At 35.6% G+C, this 6,630-nt stretch overlaps 1 pseudogene; it reads right to left on the bottom strand.

The window, feature by feature from the left end:
- Nucleotides 1-1,272: 1,272 nt before the first annotated feature.
- On the bottom strand, nt 1,273-1,405 carry LOC121825213 (U2 spliceosomal RNA; annotated as a pseudogene).
- Between the last annotated feature and the right edge of the window lie 5,225 nt (nt 1,406-6,630).

The following is a 6,630-nucleotide window of genomic DNA, read 5'->3' as shown; positions in this document are numbered from 1 at the left end:
AGAACTGCATTTTATCCTTTTCGTAGAAATAATTGGATAGTGAAAATCTTTTCCTATTTTCTTGGCTGCTCTTTTGTCCTTTGGAGGTGTCCTTTGCCTTAAAGAAGAGGGGATGAAACAAAATTTGTTTCATGTTCCTTTAATAGAATATTTGAATAACACAGAAGTTCACATTAATCTCAATAGACTTTTCTACAAGGACTCATAGGATTACACTAAAATTTAAATTAATATTTTTAAATTATTCTGATATTTATCTCCTGTTTTAATAGTATAGGATTTTAAACATATGTGTTAATTATGTGCAACTTTGCTGGGCTATGATATCAGAATATATAATCAAATTTCATTCTGGGTCTGTGCATGATGGGATTTGGGGGTGGCCTTAACACATGAATTGGTGGATTTTGAGTAAACATATTACTTTCCACAGTGTGAACTAGCTTAATCCTATAAGCTGAAGGACTTAACAAAACACAGGTCTACCTACTCTAAATAGGAAAAAATTCTGAGCAGACAGCCATTGGGCTTGAATTATGCCTCTTTTTGATGCTACAGTCTTCTAGCCTTTACTGAAGGCATTGAACATACTAAGACCCCATAGTTTGTATAGTCTGTGACTGACTCAACTTCATCTCTCCATTTGTGTCTCCCTCCCTCTCTCCTTTTCTCTCTCTACACACATATACATACATACACACACACTAAAGAACCCTGTTTAAAACAATCAATAAGGACGTGTTTCAATGTTTCTAATTTGTTAATAAATGTATTATAGTTTTCTGACAATATAATTTATGCAAAGAAATAAAGCTCATTCTCAACAAGTCCTGTCTGTGTAATAATCACAGTTGTTCACTTGATGACTATATTTTTGGAATTCTTTACTCTTTCATGGTCTGTACAAGGCTTTTTTTTTGGGGGGGGGAAGGGGGGTCACCAACCAGCTCCCAAATCATGACATGGAAACTTCTTATTAATTTTGAATGCTAGGTCTAGCTTAGGCTTGTTTTAGCTTGCTCTTTTAACTTACATTAACTTGTTTCTCTTTGTCTACCTTTTGCCTCAGGGCTTTTTATTTTTCTTTCCTTCTGTATATCTTACTTTCACTGCTTTTCATATCTGGTTGGATGGTGGCTGCCTGTCCCCTCATTTCTCTTTTCCTTCTCCTTGAGCTTAAATTTCTCCTCTTACTTATTCTATCTGCTTCCCAGCTGCACCTATCCATTTTCTGCCTAGCTATTTGTCATTTAGCTTTTATTAGACCAATCAGATGCCTTAAGCAGGCAAGGTGAAAGAAATGCAATACACCTTTGCATAATTAAACAGGCATCCGTAAATCATTAAACAAATGCAGCATAAAGAAATGCAACACTTGATCTTAGCCAAAAGGCCAAGAAGCGATACCATGGGAATGGGAAGAAGCAGAGTGCTAGGGAGGCCCCCAGGAATCCACAAAGATGACTCAACCATAAACTACTGGCAATGATTGAGAGGGTCCCTGAGCTGACCTACTCTGGTGATTGGATGGCTGAACACCCTAACTGTCATCATAGAACCCTCATCCAGTGTCTAATGGAAGCAGATGCAGAGATCCATGGCCAGGTCCCAGGCAGAGCTGCAGGAGTCCAGTCTGCGAGAGAGAGGAGGGATTCTATGAGCAAGAGATAGAGACCATGATTGGAAAAAGTACAGAGACAACTAGCCAAACTAGTGAGAACACATTAACTGTGGACTAATAGCTGGGGATCCCCTATGGTGCTGAACTAAGCCCTCTGGATAGGTAAGACAGTTGTTTAGGTTGAACTATTTAGGGGGCCTCTATGTCGTGGGACCGATACCTGTCCCTAGTGCATGAGCCAGCTTTTTGGAACCTGGTACCTATGGGGCAACAATTTGCACAGCCTTGATGCAGGGAGGAGGGGCTTGGACCTGCCTCAACTGAATGTACCAGGCCCTGCTGACTCCCCATGGGAGACCTTGCCTTGGGGGAGTTGGGAATGGGGGGTTTGGGGGGGCGAAGGCTGGGATGTGGAAAGAGGGAGGACAGGGGAATCTGAGGTTGATATGTAAAATGAATAGAAAATATCTTAATAAAAAAAATTAAAAGGAAAAAGAAACGTAGCGTACCTTTACACAGTTAAAGTAATATTCAGCAGCATAAACAAATGTAACACATCTTCACATAGTTAAAATAATATTCCACAACAATGGTCTATGTTTATATGCCTAATATAAATACAGGAACTCCTTTCTATAGCAATAAATGTATGTTATTTTTAAAAAAGGATAGCATCTTATTGATATTAAGTTGTTATTATACTGGTTAACATATGTGTGTTGTGCAGCTTGTATCCTAAATTTATATTTGGCAACTTCTTTTTGTTTTTAACCCTTTTTTATTTAATTTTTTTTTTCATTTTACATATCAACCACTGTTCCTCCTCCCTCCCCTTCTACCACTCTCCTCCACCACCACCCCCACACCATCCCCATCTCCTCTTCATAGGGGAAAAGGATTTGGCAGCTTCTTATGCTAGAATCTCTTAAGTGGGATTTCTGGAACAAGTTATTTTTAATATCAAGAACCTTGGGATCAGAAATACTTTTCACCAGTCATAAAAGTGCAAGTATAGTTAGAATTCATAGCCAAGTCTATATTTTTTTCATCTGGATAACAATAGAGTAATTCTTTCTTAATACCTGTCTTAGGGGACAAGTCCCATTCACAGTAGTAACTTTACATAATCTACAGGGCTGCAGCTTTGGCAGAGCCTCAAATGTTCTGTTGCAATCACCTACTGCAGGAAAGAAGTAAACCTGTTCATGGGTCAGTCTGCTTTAACCTTTATATTTTTAGTTCACACAATAACGGGAGTCCAGAAGGATTCTTGTGAGTTTCTTATCAACTAGGTAGAGGTAAAACTATTGTGTAATTTTTTTCTTTATGTTTTGAGATTGTACTATGAATAGATAATTTCCTTCCTCCAAACCCTCTTATATAACCCTCCTTGCTCTACTCAAATTTGTGAACTTTTTCCTAATTAATTCTTTTTACATTCAGGTAACATATTCCTAAATATATAAATATAGCCTGTTATGTCTTTTTGCTGCTTGTTGAAGTAAAATTTCTTGAAACAATAACACTTATAAGGACAAAGGCTCTAATCTATACAAATAATAACTTACAAATAGTTTATTTTCATCAGTATTCTTCTAGTTTTGAATGGAATATCTCCTTCATGCCACCACTCAATAAACATATATTTCCATAGTTCTTTCCTTTCCACTTTGTCCTGTATATATTTAAATATTTAAATTTAAGTTTTATGTGCACATTTACCCTTTGCATACATCTCTCATAAAAACAAATACAATTTTATCTTTTTAGAAACATGGATGTGCACATATTTCTGAGATATGCTGACTGAGAAATCTTTGGATATATTCTCAGAAGATATGCAGCTGGATCACAGAGATAACTTTGTTTTTGAGTAACCTTCATATTGATTTCCACAGTGAGTTCATATTCCTAATTTTCACAGTTCCTCTCTCCTTATATCTTTGCCAGAGTTTGTTGTTTGTTTCTTTTTAAAGAATCTAGACAGTATTAATTTTTATAAAAAAAAAATTAAAATAAATTTTTGGGACAGATTTTCCCTGGTAGCTTTGGCTGTCAAAGATCCTCTTGCCTCTGCTTCCTGAGTGCTGAGATTAAAGGCATGCTCCAGTACTGGCAGGCTAATAATATAAATTCTTAACTGAAATAGAATATATCTTTTTCCCCTTCCCTTTGCTCTCTTCAGCCTCCCCCATGTTCTCCACACTTAAGTTAATATCCTATTTTCTTTTATTATATATATATATATATATATATATATATATATATATGCACAGTTATATAAATATAGCCTACTGAATCTATGTTTTGTTGTTTGCATGTAGGCACTTTGACTGGGTGAAATAGATTATTTGTGTAGTTTGAATTTGCACTTCCTTAATGATTAAGGATGTCTTAATCTTGTGACTACTTTTACCCTTTAAAAGAAGGATCTAGTTACCCAACCAGTATTTTACATAATATATGCCTGATAAATAAAATATTTATTTAAGGATGTTAGGAATAAATGAATCTGGTGAGCTTAAGTTACTTATACTCATCTATAATGTAAATAAAGGTTTTTATAATTGAAATTTAAAGAGTGAACCTATCTTTTTTTCCCAAAAGATATAAAACAATAGTTGTTTAATAGAGTAGTACTATTTAACGTGGTAATCACTAGCCACATGTTACTTCTTAAATTTAGGTTATTTCAAAATATATTCCTGTGTTACAATAGCTGTATTTCATTGACTTAACAGTGCCAAAGGGCAAGTGACCACCTTTTCAGCCATCACACACACAACTGGACAACATATTCTGGGTTATGGTCAACTATAACATAGTCAAACATTCATGAGAATAGCAACTAAAAAGAGCTTGTTTCAACCTCAATACAACCTCAATACGGCTCCCTGGTCATGGACAATGAGCTGATTCCAATAAAGAAGGAGGCAGGTTAACAGTAATATGGCTTGATTATGATCTTTATATTTGGATTTTTCATCTCTACCCATGTTTGCAACCATTATCTTCTTTTGCTACGGGCTACAAGAATATTTTATAAGAACTCAGCTGGTTATGGCAAAGCCATTACCTGAAGGGATCAAGGAATCCTTTCAGAGGAAGCCAAATTCCAAGGAGCTTTTGGTGTTATTTGGCTAGTTATATATCAGCTATCTTCTGCAATGAGTATCATGTGTGCCTTCATAGTTTTCCCAATTGATTTTTTCCTATGAATTGCTAACAGTGTGGACTGGTCACTATTTGACTCTTTGAAGAACAACCTCTGGAAAAACTTCCCTCCCTCAGGCCCATCCATTTCTTCTCTTCTTAGCACTGGAGTCAGGTATCTCCCTTAGCCACATTCAAAGACTTACAGGAATAACAGTCCAAACCACCACATAATAAGTCTCCCAAATTAAGGTAAATTCCACATGGAGACACCACCTAGGTCAGGTGAGCCTTAAGCAATAGCTTTGTACAATTTAGCTCAGATCCTCCTTTTCTTACAGCCTCACTAACTTTATAGACCTCTAATTCTTTACCTAACCATTTCTAGGAATATTTAGATAATCTTCTACACTAATAACAGCATATAGCCAGAATCCCAGTTTCTAGACTCCCTGTAATTATCATTAGCTACATCCTGCCAGAGCCATTTTCCTAGATGAAAGTACCTTATCTGAGAAATTTCCCAGACTTTAAAAAATAGACCATATGTTGGAAATGGGAAAGATTTACACTGGCAAATAGTTACCCAGGACAGGCAGATGTGTTAATTAAGCTTAACTTTCTCCTTTCCAAAATTTTACCTCTAGTTCCAGATCTCCCTTTAACTATCACCAGAGGCACCTACCTGTGCAAAGATTGACTAGCAACTGAGCACTCTTTCCCTCACCCTGAAGAAAAATGACAAATAACTTGGACAGATAAGAGCCACAAGAAAAAAGAAGGCAGTTTTATTTTCACCCATTGACCTAGTAACTTATAGATTCTTAACATTTTCTATGAATCATATTTAAGATAATAGTTGAGCACATAATATCCCTCTTCTTAGATATTACACCAATTTAGCCTTTAGTTAATTCATTTCCCCATTAATCACTTCCCTTTTGGGTTGCAAATGTAAATTAACAATCACTGCCACTCTATTTGATTCTTATCACTCCTCCATTTCACCCTGGAAGCCTGGCTTTGCACTGCCAAGGGATTACTGTTTATAAGTGTATATATACTGAGGATTCCCAGGGCATGGGAGAAGGGATAAAAAGACATGGAAGGATACATGATTAGACTAAGAGCTTGGTGTACTTAGATTATTTTCCTGAAAATAATTTTTGCCATTCTTAATTTCTCTCCTGAGCCCCTGGGAAACATAATATTAAGGCTGGTCCTTTATTATTATACAAGTTTTTTTATGCCATTTAGCAAGATTCTTCCATTAAGACTGTGTCTGCAATGAATGCTTTAGATTCTGCTGCTGCCTTGTACCTTCAAAAGTTCAGTATAACCACAGGAGGGGCTAACCTGGGGTGCCTGTGAGCCACTGAATATTTATGGTGGGCCTCTTTGCATGTGACAAGTATTTAGTGTGTCTCATTTATTTGTGAAAATATTAAATGCTAAAAATCCTTCTTGTTCTACCTTTTATCGGGTATTTTAAATTGTAGGCTTGGTTAAAATATAGGAAAGTAAGTTTATATAACAAAGGTTTCCTTACAAATTATAGACATAACCAAGCCATAGCATCTAAACACACAGACATTCTGATGCAGCCTTTAAGAAAAATATAGTCATCTTTGTTCATGTTCATTCTCTTTACTTTTATTATTCCTTCTTCAGTTTTTAAAAAAGATACAGTTGTATCATTAAAGCAGATATTTTATTAAGATCTACTTTATTCATAAAACAAATCAAAATTTGAAATGTATTTTTAATTCATTTGAAGACTTCACATTTTATAGTTGATATGTTTTCTCCTTCAAAGTTTTTAGTACAATTAGGTTGTTAAAACAATTGCATGAAGA

The sequence above is a fragment of the Peromyscus maniculatus genome, chromosome 22 (assembly GCF_049852395.1).
Source record: "Peromyscus maniculatus bairdii isolate BWxNUB_F1_BW_parent chromosome 22, HU_Pman_BW_mat_3.1, whole genome shotgun sequence".
Taxonomy (NCBI): domain Eukaryota; kingdom Metazoa; phylum Chordata; class Mammalia; order Rodentia; family Cricetidae; genus Peromyscus; species Peromyscus maniculatus.
This window is presented reverse-complemented; position numbering and strand designations above follow the sequence as displayed.